This window comes from Benincasa hispida, chromosome 1, assembly GCF_009727055.1.
Source record: "Benincasa hispida cultivar B227 chromosome 1, ASM972705v1, whole genome shotgun sequence".
In the NCBI taxonomy this organism is placed as follows: domain Eukaryota; kingdom Viridiplantae; phylum Streptophyta; class Magnoliopsida; order Cucurbitales; family Cucurbitaceae; genus Benincasa; species Benincasa hispida.
Window position 1 is genome coordinate 70,725,560 of NC_052349.1, and position 25,775 is coordinate 70,751,334.

The 25,775-nt window shown below is 36.4% G+C and overlaps 1 pseudogene; it reads left to right on the top strand.

The window, feature by feature from the left end:
* The first annotated feature begins 20,950 nt into the window (after positions 1-20,950).
* Positions 20,951-24,484, top strand: LOC120078960 (annotated as a pseudogene).
* Positions 24,485-25,775: the final 1,291 nt, after the last annotated feature.

Genomic DNA, 25,775 nt, shown 5'->3' on the forward strand with positions numbered 1-25,775 from the left:
AAAAGCTTAAATAAAATTGAATGGTTCCTAGACGTTATTGAACATGGTATAGAAAAATTCGTGGATCTATACAAAAAATTGGATAAATTAGTACATTGTGACAATTGACCAACAAATGGGGATGTAGCTCACATGGTAGAGCACTCGCTTTGTATGCAAGAGATACGGGGTTTGATACCCCGCATCGAATAAATAAAAGATGTGGCAAGAACTCTTGTATTTGTGGCAAAGTCATTGACATAAACACAACTATCGTCCAAAAATGAATTTAGTGATGACCAATCCTCTTGTGTACTGGATGGTGGAGAAAATAATCTAATTGTGTTTTGGACTTGAACACAAAAAAAAAAATCAATTGCATATAAAACAATAGCATAAACAAGGCTAATTGCCTCTATGCCCTCAAACTGCACAACTTTCAAGGAAGTAAAGCATGGAGTGGTGGAGACTATAAGGCAGGGATCAATGACACTAGTGAGATCTAATTGATATTATTTTACAAACTTTCAGTATACCTAAGCCTTATTCACACTCCAATAACTAAGCTTTTTTTCCTCGCATTGAATTGCTGTATTCTCGTTTGACCATGTATCGGAGGGCTCCAAACAAATCAAACATCAATAGAGATTTCGAAAAGAAAGGTCTATCAAGGGTGATGTTGGTTATTTTCATACTCTAACGCAAAGAAGTTTTCCCTATATTTTCTAAATTAGAAAAAAAATTCTAATTAATTTTTTTGTTTAGATAAGATATATTTTGCATACCAACAAAATTTAGTTTGTTATGATTTAAAATTTTATATTTTTTGAATCTTCCAATTCATTTTTTTTTATATAGATTGTTATAGGGTGATCACGGACCCAAGATTTACAGGAAACAACCTAGGTGAGTTCCATTGAGAGATGCCCAATGGCCTGGCTTGCCTCGACCTCGAAGGCCAAGGTCAAGGCCAATCAAATCCCATATGTGAGGCCTATCTGCGTTAGGTCCCATATTTGGAACACTTCTAGTGGATTAATCTAGTCTATGAGCGTCTTGTTTCTAAAAAAGTAAAAGAAATAGAATCCTAGCCTTAAAAGAGGAAGATTGCTACAAGTCTTCATTCTAAGTAGAGGAAGATTGCTACAAGTCTTCATTCTAAGTAGAGGATGGCAGCCCATCATAAGGTAAGAGTTCATCTCTCCCTTAGGGAGGAGATAGTACCACACCAATGATTTAAAAGCACGTACTTTTGTTACATTTTCCCAATTGGATATTTCTTTGTTTAGAAAAAATGTATGTTGAATAAAAGCAAACCTGGTTTGTTATGATTTAAGAAATCTGTAATTTTTGAAGTTTTATTAATTCCAAATTTTATTTTTAACTAAAAAATGTTATTTTGAATTTTAAAAATATGTGTATTATGATTTATTTAAAATGTATTATTTTTGCAATTTTTCTAATTAAAAAATTTTTGTTCAGAAAAAATGTATATTGAATACAAACAATATCTAGTTTGTTATGATATATTTAAAACAACATATGTATTTTTGGAATTTTTTAATTCAATTTTTTTTTTTTTTGATAAAATGTTATTTTGATACCAACAAAATTTGGTTTCTTAGGGAATTTAAAATTCAAAATGTTTATTTTATAAATCAATTATCTACGTCTTTGTTAATCGTCAATTAATTATTTTTAAAACCACTTTACTATTATTCTAATTTTTAAACATTTTATTTTTTCAAAACGAAACATTAAAATTTGTGTCATTATTCTTATCTGAAAAAAGAGTAAAAGTGTTGCATCCCACAAATTCAGAAAAAAAGAAGTAAAAAAGTGGGATGCATCCCTTCCTAAAAAATTTAATTTGAAAAAATGACGGTGTCTTTTGAAGAGACGCATCTCCATAATATTTTTTTCTACAATTAGAAGATTAACTTCTAAATAAAAAAAAGTTAAAATAAAATTGAATGATTCGTAGAAGTGATTTGATATACCAAAAATTCATGAATCTTAAACAAAGTAGATTATTAAGAGATCAAACATTGTGTAAAATAGTACAAATGGGGATGTAGCTCACATGGCAGATCGCTCCTTTGCATGCGAGAGGTGTTCGGGGTTTGATACCCCGCATCTCCAACCTGGTTTTTCTACTTTTTATAGAAAGTTCTATTAATTCTAAAGATAACATTTTAAGTAGATTTTGTAATAGACTAATCTATGAAATAAATACAATTTAGAAGCTAAAAAAATCCATTAAATAAGTTTAGGCAAATGTCACAATCATAAATTGCTCGTCTTTCTCCTTTCTTCACATCATCCCAATTTTTTTCCTTTCTTGATATCATCCCATCCTTAATTGTGACATTTAAAATATAATTAACAAATAATGTCACAAAAAAAAAATTAGACAACAAGCTTTAAAAAATGTCATAAAAAATAATGTTAATCCTTGAGCATACGCCAATTACCACTCCATCTTCATCAGAATCGTATGCATCTTCTAAAACAATTGTTAAATGTTTAACCATTTATTTTCTCGTGCTAGTACCTTATATTGTCACATATTTTTAATAAAAGAAAATATTTATTATGACAGGCCCAAACTTACGTCGTTAATAAGCTTCAAATTTGATGAAAAGAAAATTTGTATACACCGAACTACTTCTATTACTACTAAAGTGTAGCAACAGTGGTAAGTGTGGGGTCGAACCACAAAGAAGCATTAAATTAATTTCTTTTAAATTAAAACTGACTTAGAAAAATACTAAAAACAGGATTTTGGTTTTTAGTTGAAATTTGAATAAAATGCAAAAAGATAAATTGCTAGGGATAAATGTAAGCCGTAATTGGTTCATCTAGTTCTCAGATCAAGGAAACATTTAATGTAATTTCAATCATCGTTTTCTGCCAACTGACTATGTTACTGAATTATGCGTGCATAACTACTCAATTGATGTGATTTAACTAATTTGTATAAAGGTTGAAAATCAATTAAATTGACATCAATCAAGCGTCTTAATTAATAATCAAGGATGGAAAGACCGTACCCTGACTAATCTACATGCTCCTAGATTCAGTTGGGTCCTTAGCGGCCATAAAGAACTAGAAACACATGCATTAAGATTTAGGATTCAATTATGTCGATTAACTGTCAGGAAAAGTCATGTTCCGTTAACCAAACTTCTTCGAATCTAAATTAAACATGCATACAAAGATTCAAGGACAACCTGTAAACCTAAACATACACGTTCAATTATTGCTACGGAGGTAAATTCAAACATAAATGAACTACTAGGAAAGGTGCTAACTTGAAATTAACTAGCAAAAAATTGCAATCATGACAGGGGCGTCAATCCAACACACAAACGCAAATCTAATTCAATTGAGATTTAAAGAAAACATAATTCCGAATTATAAACATCAAATTGGGCAGAACACTTAAGAGTTACACTGAATCCTTAATCCAAGAATTAGATAGAAATTTACCTCATTGACTCATAGAAAAACTCATGAGGTACAATCCAATCCGTACTTACAATCCAAAATTAAACTAGAAACTAGCCTTATGATACTGAAAACATAAAGAGGGAAGAAGAGAAGTCGACCTCTCCTTGGCCTCCATTGAAATTCAACATCAAATTAACCTAAAATTGAAGGAGACTATTTATAGAAAACAAGACAACTCGCAACGCTAGAACTAGCGTTGCAACACTGAGGCGGCTGAAAGAGTGTCAGGGTGAAGAAGTCCAACGCTACCCTGACGCTCACTTGCGTGCGCGAGATGCTCCTTGTCCGTTAAAGTACGTAGCATTGCAATGCTGATGGGCAGCACTGCAACACTACCCATTCTATCTAATAGCATTGGGCGAGCATCAAGCGGAGCCAGTCCATGAGCGTTGCGATGCTGAAGCAGGGGCATTTTGGTCTTTTTGACTCCTTTGAAGTCCGGATGCTCAAATCACCTCCAAATTGCTTCAAATTAACCCTGATTAGCTCCCAATTTCCAAATCTACCCGTAGTATTCCCGAGTACTTATAAAATAGGAAAATAAACACGTAAAATGAACATTATGCAAGTTGAGCTACGCTCTTGTTGACATAATAGCTCTTTGTTGAGAGCTATCATATTAATATATTAAATGCTATAAAGAGGTAAAACAAAATAAACAAACTAACATACCTGTCAAAACTTATGTAACAATCCAATTTTGAGTGCACATCAAAGCCTTTATTGTATGATACAATGAAGTTTGAATAAACAAATTAAAAAAAATACAGTGTTGAAAAGTATTAAAAACACTCTAGAAGCAGTGGATGGTGGATTACATCAACGTATTAAAAATTAAATATTATTTCAAAACCCCTAATTAGCTATAGTAAACACTATTTCAAAACTCTCATTTGCTATAGTTTTTACTATTTTACATTAATCATTTTTTTTTGTTCTTTGCTACAATGTTTACCATTTCCTTCTCAAACTAAACTAGTTTACGCCTCAAATACATATTATTATAACCCAAAATAAAATAATCTACATCCCAAACAAAAACTATTATAACCCAACTACAATAACTTGGGAATATAATAACCAACTCTTTGCCCAAAAGTCCCTTAAATGTTAGGAGTGAATCTAGATCTGAAGAAATAGGTTAAATGCCAAGAAAATATACAAAAGATGAATTTCGTTTAAATAAATGATCAATTTTTTAATTTTTTGATTTATGGCTATTACATTGTGTCGAGGGGTCATTCCTATACTTAATTTTTTCTCTTACCCCTCAATCCCATGGTGGCTCTAAATAAGGAGAGTGAATAATCTCTCCCCAAATTTAGGTGATTATATTTGGTAGTTTTTAAATTTGATGAGTAGATTTTGTAGGTATTTGATTCTTATTTATTTATTTTTAAATACTAGGGTGACTTAAACACAAATCAAAATTTTGTGTGTTTTTTTTTTAAAGAATCTTCTACATTTATCAAGTGCCATCAATAAATTATAATCGATTCTATCATTGTTCACGATAAATTATATATGTATATGTTAAAAAATATCTTTTTATCTCGACGTGTGTAACATCTTAAGATTTGATCTAAAATGGTTGATGGAAGTGACATTGCTTGATCCTTTGGTCATTGTATTGACATTCTCAAAATATATTAGAAGTTAAGGTATGCATTGTATTTTTTTATTAGGGTTTACAAATTGGTTCGAGGTGTTTTTGCATACTAATTCGAGATGTTTTTAACTCGATGCCGAATAGAATGAAAGATGAATTGTGTGCGATGCACGTGCTTATGAATTTTGTAGTGAATGTTACAATTTTAATATTTTTTTAATTGTGAATCGTGCCCATTTATAAATTTGACTAAAAAGCACATTTTATAATTATTGTAGATTGAAAGATATTAATTATTTTAAAATTGTTTATGTTTGTATTATTTTTTTCTATTGATGAAATCCTGATTTTAGAATTATATCATTGTTTGTTCATGAATAAAAAATGTAACTTTTAATATTAATATGTATATATTATTATTAATATGAACAAAAGTGATACTTATCCATCTGTTTCTATTTTCGTTGAAGTGGAAATTTCTTTAAATAAATGTGTTTTTTTAATGTAAATTTTAGATGAAGGATAATACAAATATTTGATAAAAATGGAAGGATATATATCTATTAAGGAAATCAGCAAAAATAGAATGATATAGTTATCTTAAAAAAGTTTCTTTTTTGACACACACACACACATATATAGAACACGAACTCAATAAGTATCCTTCCATGTTTATCAAATATTTTCTATCATCTTTCATCTATAATTTACATAAAAATAACACACTTATTTAAAAAATTCCACCTACAACAAAAATAGAAACAAATAGATATTTATTGAGTTTAAATTTTATTTTGATCTAAACACGTAACTTACACGTGATTAAATAGTCGAACTAAAGTGATACCTGTAGCATTAATTAGAAAAATATCGATTACTAATTAACTTTAGAACCCCAATTAATCTTGAATTAACAACTTAACTAAATATTAATTAAAAAATTAATTTCTTTTTCTTGAATATTAGCTAGTCTACTATTTCATTGTACAACAATAAATATCAAATAAAAATTTTGGTGCATCTACAAATAGAAGATTAAATAGCATATAAAAAAAAGCTTAAATAAAATTGAATGGTTCCTAGACGTTATTTAACATGATATAGAAAAATTCATGGATCTATACAAAAAATTGGATAAATTAGTACATTGTGACAATTGGTCAACAAATGGGGATGTAGCTCACATGGTAGAGCGCTCGCTTTGTATGCTAGAGGTACGGGATTTGATACGCCGCATCGAATAAATAGAAGATGTGGCAAGAACTCTTGTATTTGCGGCAAATTCATGGATATAAACACAACTATCGTCCAAAAATGAATTTAGTGATGACCAATCCTCATTTTATGTACTAGATGGTGGAGAAAACAATCCAATTGTGTTTTGGACTTAAAACACAAAAAAATTCAATTGCATATAAAACATTAGCATAAACAAGACCAATTGCCTCTATGCCCTCAAACTCCACAACTTTCAAGGAAGTAAAGCATGGAGTGGTGGAGACTATAAGGCAGGGATCAATGCCACTAGTGAGATCTAATTGATATAATTTTACAAACTTTCAGTATACCCAAGCCTTATTCACACTCCAGTAACTATCAAAAATCAATTGTTTATGACATTTCAATAAATGACACTTTTGTTTGACTATAAATGATATGAAAATTCTCATTACGAATTTTAGTTTTTTTAACATCAATAGAGATTTCGAAAAGAAAGGTCTATCATGTATTTTCTAAATTAGGAAAAAATTCTTAATTAATTTTTTGTTTAGATAAAATATATTTTGCATACCAACAAAATCTAGTTTGTTATGATTTAAAATTTTATATTTTTTTAATTTTTCCAATTCATTTTTTATTTAGATTGTTATGGGTGATTTTGGACTACAAAAGACCGAGACAAAAGTAGAATAAGATGAGTTACCTTATCCTAAACGGACCTGAGATTTTCAGGAAACGACCCGGTGAGTTCCACTGTGCCCAATTAACCTGGCTTGGACCTCAAAGGCCAAGGTTGAGGCCAATCGAATCCCACATGTGAGGCTTACGTCTTGTTTCCAAAAGAGTAAAAGAAATAGAATCCTAACCTTAAGAAGAAGACCCCTCACAAGTCTCCACTTTAAATAAGGATGACAGCCCATCATAAGGTAAGAATTCATCTCCTCTCTGAAACTGGAGATCTGACTTAAGCATCGGAATGTTTGCGGCAAGCACCACACTGGTTTATTTTTTATTGTTTTGCAGTTAACTTTTCCTCATATTATAAATTTACCGCATGTGAAAATCAATTGAGTTCACTTGGCCGGATTTTATCATCAACATAGATAAAATGTATTTTAAATACCAACAAAATCTTTGCAGGTAACTTTTCCTCAAATTATAAATTTACCACATGTGAAAATCAATTGAGTTCACTTGGCCGGATTTTGTCATCAACATAGATAAAATGTATTTTAAATACCAACAAAATCTGTTTTGTTATGATTTAAAACATGTACTTTTCTGATATTTTTCCAATTCGATATTTTTTTGTTCAGAAAAAATGTATGTTGATTAAGAGCATCTGTTATAATTTAAGAATCTGTAGTTTTTGAGATTTTATTAATTCAAATTTTTATTTTAACAAAAAAAATGTATTTTGAATTTCAAAACAATATGGTGTACTATGATTTATTTTAAAAATATGTATTATTTTTGCAATTTTTCTAATTAAAAAATTTTTGTTCAGAAAAAATGTATATTGAATACAAACAATATCTAGTTTGTTATGATTTATTTAAAATAATGTATGTTTTTTTGGAATTTTTAATTCAAATTTTTTTGTTTGATAAAATGTATTTTGATACCAACAAAATATGGTTTCTTAGGATTTAAAAATGAAAATGTTTTTCTTTATAAATCAATTATCTACGTCTTTGTTAATCATCAATTAATTATTTTTAAAATCACTCTACTATTATTCTAACTTTTAAAACATTTTGTTATTTTTCAAAACGAAACATTAAAATTTGTGTCATTGTTCTTACCAGAAAAAAGAGTAAAAGTGTTGCACCCCACAAATGCAAGAAAAAAAAAAAGAAGTAAAAAAGTGGGATGCATCCATTCCTAGAACATTTAATTAGAAAAATGATGGTGTCTTTTGAAGAGACGCATCCTGATAATAGTATTTTTTTCTATAAATAGAAGATTAACTACTGAATAAAAAAAGTTAAAATAAAATTGAATGATTCGTAGAAGTGATTTGACATGGTATAGAAAAATTCATGAACCTTAGATTATTAAGAGAACAAACATTGGATAAAATAGTACATTGTAATGCTTATATACCAAATGGTGATGTAGCTCACATGGTAGAGTGCTTGCTTTGCATGTGAGAGGTATAGTGTCCAATACCTTGCATATACAACTTGGTATTAAATAAAATTTTAGTCACGAGATCCACCATGCACTTTTATTATAAATTGGTTATCAGAAAAAAAGAGATAATTATCCAAAAATTAATATTATTATAAATATAAATGATAATCAACTTATCATACTATATTTATAACCTATAGTTTTAATATTTCATCTCATGAAACATACAAACCATAGCTCTTTTTCTATTCCATGACTTTTAATGTAAATCTCATTTACATTAATCCTCCACTTGATGTATCTCCTACACCATACCGATCATATCATATATAATCGAATTACCTCTTGTCAATTTGAACATTTCAAATCCACACCATGAACTGATCTTCATCTTGAATCCATTAAGTTACCAAGGGGACCTTATGGACCTATAGCTCGAAGCTTCGAAGGTACATGAATAACTGACTAAACTCTTTAATCACGGGATCCAACATCCATTAACTACCAAGCACTCCACTAAAGACCGACAACTGAACTCTCCTTACTACAAATATAGTATGTGTCCATCTTAACCAATCAATAATTCGACAACCCTTCACAGATCGCTCGTAAGTACAGCTCGGCCAATAACCGTTATGCCCCTACAGTTACATCTAACTCCTTAAGTACCACTGATCCCTCTAAGGAACATAAGTCATAGTCCTATTATGGCTGAGTCCTCTCTTCCAAAGAAAAGCTATGACCACTATGTTCAAGCCCCAGAATCAATCTTTAAGGGAGCAATCTATCTACTTACCTTTGCTTTGGGGAAGAAGTGAATTCCATCTTATGTAATTGAGTTTTCAACTCCCAAATTAGAAAAGTCCCTGAAAAGGTAGACATGTTGAGTTGGCAATCTGGCCACTCTCACGTATACTAATCAAAGGACCACCCTCAAAGGCAGGAGTTCCCTAAATACTTAGGATTGAGGTCGTGTCACCTATGGTCGTTTAGGTGAGATGTAAGTCTCCAGTATCAACGGCGTTATATACAGAGTCTGAGGCTCCTTCGAATTTTCCATAGCCCTGTTGTTATCACAATAAAGAGTAATAGGCAAATCCATATTTGGAACAACTTCCAAATCTGAAAGGAATTTCCTCAACCAAACAACCTCTTTAGCTGGTTCACAAGTTGCTACGTATTCGGCTTCAATAGTGGAGTCAGCGATGCATCCTTCACCACACTACAGCTTCTCCATTCAGAGTAAAAACTGACCCCGATGTTGATTTGTGAGAATCTCTATCGGTCTAAAAGTCAGAGTCCGTGTATCCTGTGTCTCTTATACACATCTAGATGTGTATAAGAGACAGGATGCATCCTTGCTTGATGCTTTGCCATACTACAACCCCTCCATTCAGAGTGAACATTGACCCGATGTTGATTTGTGAGAATCTCTATCGGTCTGAAAGTCAGAGTCCGTGTATCCTGTAAGGATCAGATCCTTATCTCCATACACGAGTATGTAGTCCCTTGTTCTCCGAAGATACTTGAGGATCATCTTGACCACCTGTAAAACCCGAACCCTAATTACTTTAAGTAATGTGATGTCTTCTAATGAGCTAAATAATTCCATGTCTCAGGAAGGATAAGAGATGGAATGCATAATAAGCATATGAATGAGACCATGCCATCTAATGAGGAGTAGTGCTAAAGTAATATTGTGAGTGAAGTTACAAAAGAAAATTTGCTAAATCCTAGCCCTTCATCACCAATAGTGGGCCAGGTGGCACAAGGAGGGTTGATGCTGGATTTTGGGCGGTAATATAAGCAAGAAGGTTGAATTCATTGGGTCAATTTGGACAGACTACTTAGACTATTTGTGTAATTAGTGGCATTCGAAAGCTCTGTGTGTCTATTTTCTGTGGCTGGGCTACTGGAAGGAAAACTCGCCGGAATAAAGGCAGAGGGGCAAAATAAAGACGAAGGGTTCGTTTCTTGGGTGAATCTAGGCTATCAGTGAAGAATTGAATCTCTAGGACGAATTACGAAGCGTTTTGAGCTAAAACTTTGAGGTAATATTGCTAACTCAGTTATAAACAACTTTCTAGAATGAAACTTTTTAAGATGAGGGCTGGATTTTGAGTTATGAATTTTTGAAGTTGTAACAGAGGATCTGGGCATAAGCAGACAACTGCTTAGGAAGATTAAGCAGGCAGCTCAAGAGCGAGAGTGAGCGAGAGCGAAAGTGAGTGAGAGCGAGAGAGAGCAAGAGGAAGCAAGAGGAAGCAAGAGCGAGCGAGAGATGGATCTTGCTAGGGACAAAAATCTCATTGGTTTGCGCTAAATCTCGCTGGAAAGTGCCAAATCTCGCTGGGAATGGTAAATCTCGCTCATAAGGGTGGTCTCGCTCATGTGGGTGATCTCGCTCATGATGATTTTCTCGTGAAATAATTTTTTTGTTGATAAAAGTTCTATTAGTAAATGAACTATTTGAGGTATTTTGCTAAGAATTCTAAGTAGGTTAACTGGGGATTATGTTCTTTCAGGAAAAGAAGAGCTAGGAGAGGCGTATAATACGTTAAGAGGCCAACGAACTGTGAGTAACTAAGTAAACTTTAAGTTTTTTAATATTCACGCATGTATGATCAAGTAAAGCACAGTGACATTAACAATGTATTTACACTTCTTCAAGCAACAAATTGTTGAAGAATAATTTAGTGCATATCTCCCGGATTGTATGTGTGTAGCATAGGCCAAGGTATGTTGTGTAACCGTTACAAAAGCTATGTTCTGATTTGATATATGCTTTCTAAAGGAAGGTTATGGGAGAACGAATTCTTGTGTAAATGAGTGACAATGGAATAGCTCTTGTGTAATACTAGGCTATGGAACTTAATTTGTTGTTACAAAATACACATTTGATATCGAAGGACGTTGAGAAGGTATCTAACCAATTTGGTACCGAAGGACACTTGAGAAGGTACTTGGCCAATTTAATACCGAAGGACTTTTGAGAAGGTATCCGGCCAATTTGATACCGAAGGACGTTGAGAAGGTATCTCACCAATTAGGTATCGAAGGACACTTGAGAAGGTACCTAGCCAATTTGATATCGAAGGACATTTGAGAAGGCATTCGACCAAATTGATACCGAAGGACATATGAGAATGTATCTTAATAGCTCGATACTGAAGGACATTTGCAAAGGTATCTGGCAGAAGTACCTAAGGATACTGAAGGACAATGAGAAGGTATCCTAGTCAAGTACTTGAGGATACTGAAGGACAATGAGAAGGTCTCCTAGTCAGGTACATAAGGTACGACGGTACTCAGCTATAGCCATGTACACGTAGGTAATACGACGTCGAGAGATTGAGCAAAAGAGTTCTCCCCGACTAAGATTGACGTTGAGGGTTAGATTTAGTAGTTCACTCTCAACTAAGAATAAAGGCATCGTATCTTCTCATAGACTAGAAGGATAGTTTGGAATTGCTAATGCTTATGAATGTTTATCAACGCATGATGTTTACTAATGTATGAGTTTTCCCAAGTATGTTTTCCATGTCTAACGCATGTTAGTGGTTTTACAAGCTAGTTCAATATGTTTTAAGCCAACTTATTTCACAAAGTATGAAGCATGCATTATGGTTAAAGCTAAGGTTGAATGAAGCTTGACGAACTATGTTTTAAATACCTAAGGTTGCCAAAGTACATGCGTTGGTATTTCTAAACATAATGAATAGGGATACTGAAGGTAGGGAAGGTATCTGAATAAATGTACCTAAAGTGTTCACGGTACATAGCAAACTCCATGTGTATGTAGGTAGGTCTGAATGAGAGGTCAAGGTATGGGTCTCTTGGCCGATAATAAACGTTGAGAGCTAGAGCAGTGTATGCTTGTTCTCAACTAGGGAATAATGATGATTATTGATGTTTAAGAGTTGTTAACAACGTTTATGTTTTAAGGATGTTGCTTGAGATGCCATCGGTATATTTAAAGAAATCGACATAGGGATCTCTTCTAGCCATAGTTTAACATGAACAGGTCGAAGTAGAGGTCTCATCTGGCCATGGCTTGACGTTGGGAATTAGAGCAGTGAATGTTCATTGTCAACTAAGATTCAGGTTGCAGATACAATGGTTTAAAAGGTTTTATGTACACGTTTTCTTGGTGTATTTTAAGTTCCAGTATTATGTTTTCAAGCTTTCGGTTTAAGCATGAGTTTTATGTTTTATTAAGTCACTCACTGGGCTTCTAGCTCATGTTTTCAAATGTTTTCCTTTCTAGGTAGCAGTCAGTTCCTAGAGGACTTTTCTACTGCTGCTCTGCCATTCAAAGAAATAGGTTAAAGGAAGCGTAATTGAAGATCGATATTAGTTACTACACATGTGTCTGACTAGTGACTAGTATTCTAGATGGGGCTCACTAAGTTGTAATATTCATGTATGAATAATGCTGTGAAACCCTGTAATGTAAATGTTTTAAGTTTTGAGTTAATCTGTATGTATTCAGGGTTTTAAGCAATCTTTAATAGGTAAGATAGGTAGTAAGTGCCACCAAAAGGGTTGGTAACTACTGGAATCACCATTCCATTCAGGTTAGGAGGATAATCTGGTGCGGGGTGTGACACCGCCGTCCAGTGATCAAATTCTGGATTGGACTGATACCGATTGAGAATCCTTACTGCATAGTAAATGTTGGGTCTGGTACACAACATTGCATACATTAAGCTTCCTACAGCTGAAGCATAGGGAATCCATCTCATTTCCTCAACTTTTTGAGGTGTCTTAGGACATTGATCCTTAGACAAAACTATTCCATGCCTAAAGGGTGACAAACCCCTCTAGGAATCCTGCATCTTGTACCTGATCAACATTTGATCGATGTACGATGCCTGAAATAAGGCTAACCTTTTGTTCTTACGATCTCGAATGATCTAGATCCCTATAATATACTGTGCGTGACCCAAATATTTCATTTGAAACTGGGCAGCTAGTCATTTCTTAATATCAATCAGATACCCTACATCATTCCGAATGAATAGGATATCATTCAAATATAGTACCAGGAAAGCTACTAAATTGTTGATGATCTTCTTATAGACATAAGGCCCATCAACATTCTGATCAAAGCCAAATGACTTGATCGCAGTGTCAAATCTAATGTTCCATGTTCTAGATGCTTGTTTTAGCCGATAAATGGACCTATTAAGCTTGCTAACTTTTTGCTCTTGATCTGGAACTATGAACCCCTCTGGTTGAGTCATATAGATGGTCTCCTCAAAATTACCATTAAGAATGGTAGTCTTGACATCCATTTTCCATATTTCATAATCATAATATGTAACTATGGACAAGAGTATCCTGATAGACTTGAGCATGACAACAGGTGAGAAAGTTTCCTTATAGTCAACTCCCTCGACCTGGGTATAACCCTTTGCCATAAGTCGAGCCATAAAGGTTTGTACCATTCCATCTACACCTCTCTTTCACCTATAGATCCACTTACACCCAATAGGTCTTACCCCATTAGGCGGATCAACAAGCTCCCAGACGTTATTGAAGTACATAAACTCTATTTCTTGGTTCATGGCTTTAACCTATTCATCTTTGTCAACATCCTGCATTGCTTTCTTAAAAGACAATGGATCCTCGACCCCATCATTAGAAATGACGTTCTGAGCTTCAGTTACCATGTAGCGATCCGGTAGGTTCATAACCCTTCCACTACATCGAGGCAGTCTCAACTCTTGAGCTGGTTGACTAGACGTTTCGACCTCAATAACTCTTGTTGATTTGCTGGCCTATTCAGCAATCTTTGTTGAACCCTCAACAGTCTTAGTCTTACTAGAAATCTCACGCAAAACGAGCTTACTTCGTGGCTTGTGATCCCAGATGTGGTATTCTTCCAAAAAGATAGCGTTTATAGAAATAAACACTTTATTCTCACTCGGATCATAGAAGTATCCACCTCTCGTTTCCTTGGGGTAGCCTACAAAGAGGAAAACCTTCAAACGCGGTTCCAACTTCTTCGGGTTAGTCACTAGCACATGTGCCGGACAACCCCAAATTCGAAAGCGACGTAAACTACCATTACAGCCTCTCCACAACTCAAAAGGTGTTTCAGAAACACTTTTCGAGGGAACATTGCTCAGGATATAACATGCAGTCTCCACTGCAAAACCTCAAAACGAGTCTAGAAGATGAGCATAACGCATCATAGACCAAACCATGTCTAACAAGGTTTTGTTTATCCTTTTCAATACACCATTCTGCTGAGGTGTACCTGGGGCCGAGAGTTGGGACGCAATCCCATGTTCTATCATATAGTTATGGAATTAGAGGTCCATATACTCTCCACCACGATTAGATCGTAGTGTTTTTATCTTCTTACCTAACAAGTTTTCAACTTCAGACTTATACTTCTTAAACTTGTCAAGGGTTTCAGACTTATGTTGCTTTAGGTAGAGATACCCGTACCTTGAATAATCATCTGTGAAAGGGATGAAATATTCATACCCACCCCGAGCCCTAACATTCATTGGACCATTGAGGTCAAAATGTACAAGCTCCAAGGCTTCCTTGGCTCTGTAATCTTTTCTAGTAAAAGGTCGTTTAGTCATCTTGCCTTCGAGGCATTATTCACATACCGGCAATGAGTTTTCTTCTAAACTCTTTAGAAGTCCACTTTTCACCAACTTCTCAATCCTATTGAGGTTAATGTGACCAAACCTTAGATGCCAAAGATGGAAATTTTCCTTAGGAGAAACCTTTGGTCTTTTAGCTGTTGTTGTTGTACTGAACATTTCAGTGTTAAACAAGGCTTTTATGACTAACGACCTTACTACATATAAGTTACTTTCCATTGAATCATAACCATTCTCCATTCCGTTCTTGAAAATAAATACTTTATTCTCAGAAAAAGAGATGGTATACCCTTGTTCAACGAGACAAGAAACTGAGATTAAGAGGAACTACGAAAACATTATCCAGTAACAGATAATGTTTCTTATCAACAAATAACTTCAGCCTACCTACATCAATAGTTGAAACAACCTCAACAGTGCCGACTAGTACAGTCATCTCTCCCTGTGGCAACGTTTGCCCGGAACTGAATCCTTGGTAAAAGAAACTGACATGATTGGTAGCACCCGAATCTAAGATCCAACCAGAATCATCATTCTCTACCAAACACGTCTCCAAGACCAATAAATCAGATTTACTGTCTTTCCTCTTCTTTTGGAGAGTAGTGGGATCAGTGTCAGAACAACTGACACTACTGGTTTCGTCATCCATCCCTTTGTGCTCGACAAGTAAGAACTGACGTTCAAACAAATCTTACAACGAGTCCATGATCTCACGTGCAATGACCATGTGCTCAACCCTTTTGGCCAAAACATCAGGTATGTTAACCAAAATGTGAAGTCGGGCCAATGAATTAGCCTTCATCCACATCTTATATGTATTTCGAACACTTCGTGATGCATCAAGGGTTGGGACTTGAGGACATTCCTCAACAATGAAAAATTCGAGGTCGTTTGCTACGAAATACGTTTTACACGATTCTTTCCTCTGTATGTAATCGACTATATTAAAAGAACTAAACAGAAATACTAATGAGTGCTGAAAAGAAAAACACATTGACTTATGTTAGGTTTTAAGCAAATACCCGTTGTAAAAGAAATAACATCCAATAAGGTTTTAGCAAAACTAATATGAACCCTATGTGACATCTAGTTTCGCAATGATGCTTCAAAGGTTTAGGACAAAAGCCACCGTAGGGAGGTCAATTATCCCTCTTCTGAATTGAGAAGTTCTCAACCAGTCATTAATACTAGAACAACTCTTGTTCCTATAACGACTAGCCATCATTGATTTGGTCAAGAGATCATCAACTTACTTAAAAATCTCCCATAAGTGTGACTTGCCATTTTAGGCCCTAGAGATCTGCCCCAAGCAGCCAATTTGAAGGGAAGAAATCTGATTGGGACAAAACCTAAAGTGACCCTATCCATTTCTGGAGTTCACCTTGATCTTGACCAACTGCACAAAACCCATCCGAAGGGGGACGCTCCCAGGGCGCCACGAGGGAGTACAGAATGATCTCACGGTGTGAACCAATGACAGAGACCATAGGATGTGTTGACACACACCCTTCACCCACTTACTAGAAACACTCTCTCCGTCTACCTTCATATTGACTCATGCAAACACATCCGAAGGGAGATGCTCCCAGGGCACCACGAGGCCAAGCATGAATCTCTCGGTGTGAACATACAGGAAGAAACGTGAGTGGAATTATAGACATATCAGATACATCTCTTCCTCCCACTGAGTATTTTATAACCTAGGATTTAGTTTACTTAAAAAAAAATACGGTTAAGGATTTTAACTAAGTGACTTTTAGGTTTGCCCAAGAGTAACGTTTACCTTGGATAATTAAACAACTTTTGATCATCATCCATTAAACTCTTTAACGGAGTCTTTGACCAATTGTTGCATGCTTGTAGAAAATCTATCTAATTCACCTTTCCAGGTAGGTTCCTAGGTAGAGGTGTTCCGTTTCCGTTAGCTTATGAACCTCAGCCTAGACAGAACCCGCCTTAGACAAAAGGTCCCTTATAGATAGATTTAAAACAAATTTAATCTTTTATGCCAATCAATTTAATCCTATTAAATCGATTTTAAAAGATTAATCTAGGTCACTAATCTCATTAGAAACATTTGAACTTAGGTCTATCTCAATCCAATTTGAAAACCCTTTTAAAAAAAATTTCACCCTAAGTTTGCATGCAACTCTTTCTTATCGATTTTAGGTCTAATTTCCTTTATAACACTTATAAATGGAAATAACCAAAACCACAATGCAAAACTAACACATGCAATGCATTCATAACGATTACAAACAACATAAGTGTCATGCTCAATGCATTTTTCATTCATTGCTACTTCTTTTATATAATGCTTATACCAAAATAGCAACGAAACAAGCACAACATGCTTCTATTCACCCTTAGACTATAACACTTATAATAAAAGGATGATGTATGATAATGCTCACTGCATGCAAAATATAACTCTTATATTTCATGATGCATGCACATGCTTTCATGTAATTTCTTCATGCTAGATTATAACATTTATAATACATGATGCGTGAATAACTGCACAACCTAAGGTGGGGTTTTAAACTATATGTCAGACACTTTACCAAATAAACACCATACATCACATATATAATAAACAAATGTTGATGAACCGGGTAAAATTACCTCAAATCCACAAAACTAAAGCTAACTATTACAAAAAAAGGAGTCTCCTTTTATCTCACGGTTACCATGAAACCACAAAGAACCTCCCACTCAATTGGTTATCAAAGAAAAAAGATATAATTATTCAATAATTAATATTATTATTAATATATATGATAACCGACTTACCATATTATATTTATAACCTATAGTCTTAATATTTCATCTCATGAAACATATAAAACATAGTTCTTTTTCTATTTCATGGTACTTAATGTAAATCTCATTTACATTAACCCCCACTTGATGTATCTCATACATCACATCGATCATATCATATATAATCAAATTTCCTCTTGTCAATTTGAACATCAAATCAACACCAAAAACTGATTCTCAGCTTGAATCCATTGAGCTACCAATGGTATGTGAATAACTGACTAAACTCTTTAGTCACGGGATCCACCATCCGTTAATGACCAGACACTCCACTAAAGACTGATAGCTGCACTCTCCTTACTGCAAATATATTATGTGTCCATATCAACCAATTAATAGTACGATAACCCTTCACAGATCGCTCGTAAGTATAGCTGGGTCAATAACCGTTATGCCCCTGTAGTTACATCTAACTCCTTAAGTACCACTGATCCCTTTAATGAACATAAGTCATAGTCCTACTATGACTGAGTCCTTTCTTCCGAAGAGAAGCTGTGGCCACTATGTTCAAGACCTAGAATTAGCTCTTAAGGGAGCAATCTATCTACTTACCTCTGCTTCAGGGAAGAAGTGAATTCCATCTTTTGTAGCTGAGTTCCCATCTCCCAAATCAGGCAAATATCTAAAAAGGTATACATGTTGAGTTGGCAATCTGGCCACTCTCACCCATACTAATCAAAGAACCGCCTTCAAAGGTAGGAGTTCCCAAAACACTTAGGATCGAGGTCATGTCACCTATGGTCGTTTAGGTGAGATGTAAGTCTCAAGTATTAAAGACGTTATATACAGAAACTAGTCATCTCGTGGTCTGGTCTTATACAAACTCTTTGTATAGGACACCCCCGCTCGTATGTCTCCACATGAATGGTTAGGATCTACCATCTGCAGTAGTTCACAACACTTGCAAACCTCTACAAAGAGGGGCGTATCCGTAGTGTCACCAGGATCAGGTATCCCTCCTTAATCATTATACTACAGACTTTTTTAGGTTATCACTTAAGGCATGATCCACTTGTATATCTCATATACATGCTTAAGTTTACATACAATAACCATGGAGCTTTGTTTATTGCATATGAGTAAATGCCAAAATAAAATAACGCTTATTTTATTCCTAACAACGTGTACAATTTACAAACTACGAGACTCTGGGAGAATTAGGACACCAATCCCAATAGTAAAATCGTGTTGCGTGAACTTTCCAACAAAACTACTGAAGTTTCAACAAGAGTTGATGAAGGATCTACTCCATCAATAAGAGTTATTGATGGAAGTTCATCTGGTAAGTCTAATCTACCTTAAGAGTTGAGGGAACCTCAACATTGTGAGAGGGTTGCGAACCCACCTGTTCGCTATATGGGTTTCACTGAAATCTTGGCTATGGTAGCTGATGGCGAGGTTAAGGATCCATTATCTTATCAGAAGGCAATAGAGGATGTTGGCCGGGATGAATGTGTCAAAGTCAAGAATCTTAAGATGGAGTCTATGTACTTCAACTTAATATGGGATGTTGTAGATCAACCTGATGGGGTAAAACCTATAGGTTTTAAATGGATCTACAAGAGGAAATAGGGTGGTGATGGGAAGGTGCAAACCTTCAAGGCTAGACTTGTGGCAAAGGGTTATACCCAGGTTGAGGGAGTTGACTATGAGGAGTCTTTCTCGCCTGTTGCCATGTTGAAGTCTATCCACATCCTCCTATCCATCTCATATTATGACTATGAGATATGGCAAATGGATGTCAAGATTGTCTTTCTGAATGGTACTCTTAAGGAGACCATTTATATGGTGCAGCCCGAGGGATTCATAGTCCAAGGTAAAGACAAAAAGTTTGCAAACTGAATCGGTCCATTTATGGGTTGAAACAGACGTCTCGATCTTGGAACATTAGGTTTGATAAAGAAAGAGGAATAGGCTGACTGCCTTACTCATTTAAATGATTGAGGAAGTTACACCTCGATTACTTCCTTACCGGTCTAAGGAAAAATAGAATAACCGACATTGCTCTATTTTTCCCCTTAATCAGCTCGCACAAAAAAAGGAAGAAAAGCTCCACTGCTGGTGACAGCTACCGAGACATTAGACTCAGTAACAGACAAAGAAATAGAACTAGACGACTCGGATCAATTACTTAAAATTACGAAAATGGTGACTCAAATAACGACTGGTTTGCAGTGTCCGGTCCGTTCTTTCTAGGCCTTTTGACTATTAAAGATTCATTAACCATTTAGCCAAACATGCACAGCGGCAGGGATGAGAGAGAAGATGGCACAAAAGATCAAACTGGGGCTACACAACCTTTTTGATCAGTAAAGGGGGCACTAAATCAGCATGGAAGAAGACACTGGATGAATTTAGCATAAATATCTTTCAAAATAGAATATTTGTGTCAAAAGGTAGCAACTACTATCAGGTTCAAGCCTTGAGTGGTGTATCCTACTGGTTAAGGCTACGCCCTATGGACATTGGTTACTGGGCTGAAGAATAGATTCGGGAGAGGTAGTATAGCTCTTGCCTAAAGACGATTCAAAACATGCATTATGACTTCAACCATGGAATTCTAACATGAACGTTCGTTGATAAGTCCAAAGAAGGATCCGCGCATGGATCAGGCTTTCTGACTCGCGAAAATAGACTAATGCCTAAAAGTAAGCATTGGATAAATGCCCGGGTCCTGAGATTACTTACTTACAAAAAAAAGAAGCGATACGCGCAGTATCTCGATAAGGTCAAAGAGCAAGAGGGTTTACGGCAGGGGTTTTTTATTGTAGTCTGTGGAAGCCAGACTTCTAGGGACAAAGGCATTTATTTATCCATCAAGGGATCGAGCTATGACAGATCTTGCTCTGGCTGAGCCTACCGAGACGGACCCGACACGTGCTGTTTAAAGGCCTGTCCCTATCTATGTGCTATCCTGCTCTATTGTTGCGTAGCAATAGAAGCCTGCTCATGCTTCTTCGGCGGCGTTTTTTCGCCTTCTCTTCGCTCTGGACGGGAGGGCTAGTGAACACGGGGAGGGAGCAGGCGAAGCATGTCGTTCGTAATGGAAAGAAAGAGACCACTACTTCGCTTCTTTGTTGGACCGCTGGGGTGAACACAGTGGTCTCTGACCAGGACCACGAACCAATTCGAATTTGTGTCTTGATATGTCGGTGTTTTTTAACCGTAGGCATCTTGCCAGGAAGTTGGTGGGCTCATCATGAATTAGGTCGGGGTGGCTGGTGGTTTCGGGATCCCGTAGAAAATGCTTCTTTTATGCCTCGGTTATTAGCCACAGCTCGTATTCATTCAATCATTTTATCCCTTCTTCATTCTTGGACCTCGTTTCTAAATATTGTGACTTTTCCATGCTGTGTCTCAGGAACCTTTTCAATACGGTCCAGATTTGCTAGCTCCCGTTCATAGTTTTGCTACAGATGATACACGAGGAATCTTTTTATGGCGGTTCTTCCTTCTAATGATCGGCATATCAATGATTCTTTTCTCCCAGATGAAGCAGCAGGCATCGGTCCGTAGAACCTATAAAAAAGAGATGGTTGTGGCGCGAAGTACTCTTGTGCACCTACGTCACTCGGCTCGCGTGCAACCCCGTCTAAATCAAATAAGTACTGTAGCAGTCCGCTTTCAAGCTGTTGGTTAGCTATTATACTATTTTGATAAGCTATGCTTATTAAAGAAGTTTCCTTAATAGTTTTACGATACAGGGACAGAGACTTTTAGAAGGTGCATAAGCACCGGGGAATGCTTAAAGGCTTTCAATGGCCTTCTTCGACCGCCTTGACGCCTTAATATCAAGGAACCCCCCTCTCTTCTTCTCTTCATGTATGTGGGCTGCCTGCCTCGTCCCGAATAGACGAACAGGAACAAGCTGAAGAAAGGCACGAGAGAGAGAGTTGAGTATCAACTCACCTCCCCTCTTCCACAATTAGGTGAAGACTAGGAGAGGGGGGCCGGAAACCCCAACGGGAAACCTTTCACCGTGCCACACGATTCTTTCGCGAAGCGCTCTCTCAGATCCGCATAGCCCTTGATTTATGTGTTATTTATCCATTTTTACTTTTTTTATGCCAATGTTGGTGACTGGAGATAACTCTCTTCAATTATTCCTGGGATGGGAGGGAGTAGGTCTTGCTTCATATTTGTTAATTCATTTCTGGTTTACACGACTTCAGGCAGATAAAGCAGCTATAAAAGCTATGCCTGTCAATCAAGTAGGTGATTTTGGATTAGCTCCTGGGATTTCGGGTCGTTTTACTCTCTTTCAAACAGTAGACTTTTCCACCATTTTTGCTCGTGCTAGTGCCCCCAGAAATTCTTGGATTTCTTGCAATATGAGATTGAATGCCATAACTCTGATTTGTATTTTACTTCTTATTGGTGCTGTTGGGAAATCTGCACAGATAGGATCGCATACTTGGTCACTCCTCCTTCTCCTTTAGGATAGGATCGTCGTTGGTCCTTCCTTCTTTCACTAATGATCTAATGAGATCACCATTTTCTAGTCGTGCGCCCTCGCGAAGTGGATTCGGTTCCATCCTATAGAAAACTATGTGTATCTCGACCCGGCCAAAAAACGCAATTTCAACTCATCAAGATTCAATCCAGCCACAGGTTCCCTACGGCTACCTTGTTACGAACGAGCTACCAAGTTCACACTTTACCTCACCCTAAACGAGCATTTTTGGGGACAAGCTCTCCTTAACTGTCGACCCTAATGACCTTATTATTTTACCCCATTTTTTTCGTTATTCGTTACCAAGTATTTCCCTTTATATAGGCGGAGGTTGGCCCATGTCTTCGCTTCAAAAGCTTTAGGAAAGGAAATTTAGAAAGCTCAGGTTCAGATGGTAAACTCTTTTATCAGTGGAGATAGTCAGCAAAAACCTATGAAAAGATGCTAGAATTAGCATGTTGAGACTGTCTCAACTGGATTGATGGCTTTGTTTTCCACAGAAGAGAAAAAGGCTGCAGGGAAGATATTTTCAAAACTAAACGAGTAGCTAAAAAATGAGGGGGGGAAACGCTTGAATGAGGAATAGAAAGGGAGAACATGTTGGTTCGAGGACCCGTTGGTCAAAGGAAAGGGGACCTTTCGTCGGGAAAATCGTATTGAAAAAGAATACCTTTTTTCTTTCTTAAAGAAGACTGAGTGAGTCCTAAAGTCGAAAGACGAAGGTTGAAGCAAGGATAGCAGCTGGCAATGAAAGCGGTAGGGCAAGTGAAACATTCGAGATTTGTCAGGCTTAAGGTAAAGGCATGAGAGAAAAGAAAGTTCTTGTTTCCGGCTTCAACCTATGGGAATAAAGGGAATAAGAGCTGGCGGTAAGTGAAAGAAATTCTTTCCGATAGTGGATGCTGGTGAATCAGAGTCAAATCTCTCTTTTCGGAAGCGTAGTCATAAGTTATCATTCGAAAGGCGCTCCAAGCCCTCGAAAGAGGGTAGACCGTAGAGGTTTCACAAAGAAAAAGCAAAAAACGTAAGGCCCAGCCTATACAAACCAAAACAAGGGCTATGGTTTTTAAATGACGTGAATCGACTTCATCCAAGTGGTTGGATGTTAGAGTGTCTGATACCTCCATAAATTTGATGGAAAGTTTATGAACGTGAAATCATAGTGCTAAAGCACGAACCCCCATTACTGATGGACAAATCTGTTTGGATCGATAGATCTACTTTAACATTTGAATTTCTCTGACATTCTACGTTCCCGAAACAAATCCTATCAAATATTTCACATTTTCTATGATCATCTCTATTTTAGGTATTCGGGGAATCCTTCTTAATAGACGAAATATTCCTATTATGTCAATGCCAATTGAATTAATGTTATTAGCTGTGAATTTGAACTTTTTGGTATTTTCCGTTTCTTCGGATGATATGATGGGTCAATCATGGCTTTGACCAAAACGTTGATGAGCCTTATGTCTACAAGAAAATCATCAACAATTTAGTAGTTTTCCTAGTATTGTATGTAGACGATATCCTACTTATTGGAAATGATGTAGGTTTACTGACATCAGTTAAGAACTGGCTAGCGACCCAATTCCAAATGAAATATTTAGGAGAGACTCAGTTTGTTCTTGGTATTTAGATCTTTCGAGATCGAAAGAATAAAGTGCTAGCGCTGTCCCAAGCATCGTACATTGACAAGATGTTGATTATGTACTCGATATAGAACTCCAAAAGGGGCATACTGCCTTTTCGGCATGAAGTTAAATTGTCTAAGGAACAGTCCTAAGACACCTCAAAAGGTCAAGGAAATGAAACGAGTCCCCATCTGCCATCGGCAGTTTGATGTATGTGATGTTGTGTACTATACCTGACATTTGCTACGCGGTGGGGATAGTCAGTAGATATCAGTCTAATCCAGGATAGGGTCACTGGACCACCGTCAAGAACGTCCTCAAGTATCTTCGAAAAACATGGGCATACATGCTCGTGTATGGATCTAAGGATTTGATCCTTACTCGATACACGGACTCTGACTTTCAGATTGATAAGGATTCTCGGAAATCCACTTCAGGCTTAGTGTTCACTCTTAACGGAGGAGTTGTAGTATGGAAAAGCACTAAGTAGGGGTACATCGTTGACTCCACGATGGAGGCCGAGTATGTAGTGGCTTGTGAAGCTGCTAAGGAGGCCGTTTGGCTCAGGAAGTTCCTGAATGATCTGGAAGTTGTTCCAGACATGTCTAGGCTCATCACCCTTTATTGTGATAATAGTGGTGCTATGGTGAACTCCAGGGAGCCCAAGAGTCACAAACGCGGCAAACATATAAAGTAGAAGTATCATCTCATCTGTGATATTGTGCATCTAAGAGACGTGATAGTCACGAAGATCGCTTTGGAGCACAACGTTGTTAACCCTGGCTCTCACGGCTATAGTATTTGAGTGTCACCTTCAGAGGATGGGTCTACGGGACCGTTCGCGGGTGGACTAGGGCAAGTGGGAGATTTCGTACTTGGCATTAGTGCCCTAGTTTATTTTTTTTGTACTTGTTTTTTATCTTGTACACCTACTCGCTTTAGGACAAGTGGGAGATTATTGAGGTTAATGCCCTAAATCTCGTAGGGTCCTGTAGTTTGTAAATACCTGTATGAATAAACGCTTGGGACGTAATAATATGAGATATTTTCTTCACTGTTATCTATAAAATATGAGATATTTTAGTTGCATTTACCACAAACCGATAAACTAAGATCCCTGGACATCGTTGTGACTTAAACATGTATGTGGAGACGTACAAGTGAATCATGCCTTAAGTGATAACCTAAATGGTCTGTAGTATATGGATAAAGGAGGAAATCCTTATGCTGGTGACACTATGGATACGATCCACTTTATAGATGTTACAAGTGTTGTAAAGTATTACAAATGGTCTGATTCTGATCATTCATATGGAGACATGCGAGCGGGAGTGTTCTATACAAAGGAGTTTCTATAAGACCGGACCACAAATGTTTAGTCTCGTTATATAACGTCGTTCATGACAAAGACTTTCATTTCACTAGGATGACCATAGGTCACATGACCATAATCCTGAATGAGTTGGGAACTCCTGCCTATAAGGACGGTCCTTTGATTTGAATGGGTGCGAGTAGACAGATTGCCGACTCAAACCTACCACTTTGGGGATTCTTTTGATTGGGGAGCTAGGAGTCAACTACACAAGATGGAATTCACTTCTTCCCCAAAGTAAGGGTAAGTAGATGGATTGCTCCCTTAAGGACTGATTCTGGGTCTTGAGAAGTGTTCAGTTTGAGAAGTGTTCAGTTATCGGACTTTAGTGGAGTGCCCGACAGTAAACGGATGGTGGATTTCATGATTAAAGAGTTTAGTCTGTTATTCACGTACCATTGGAGCTTCA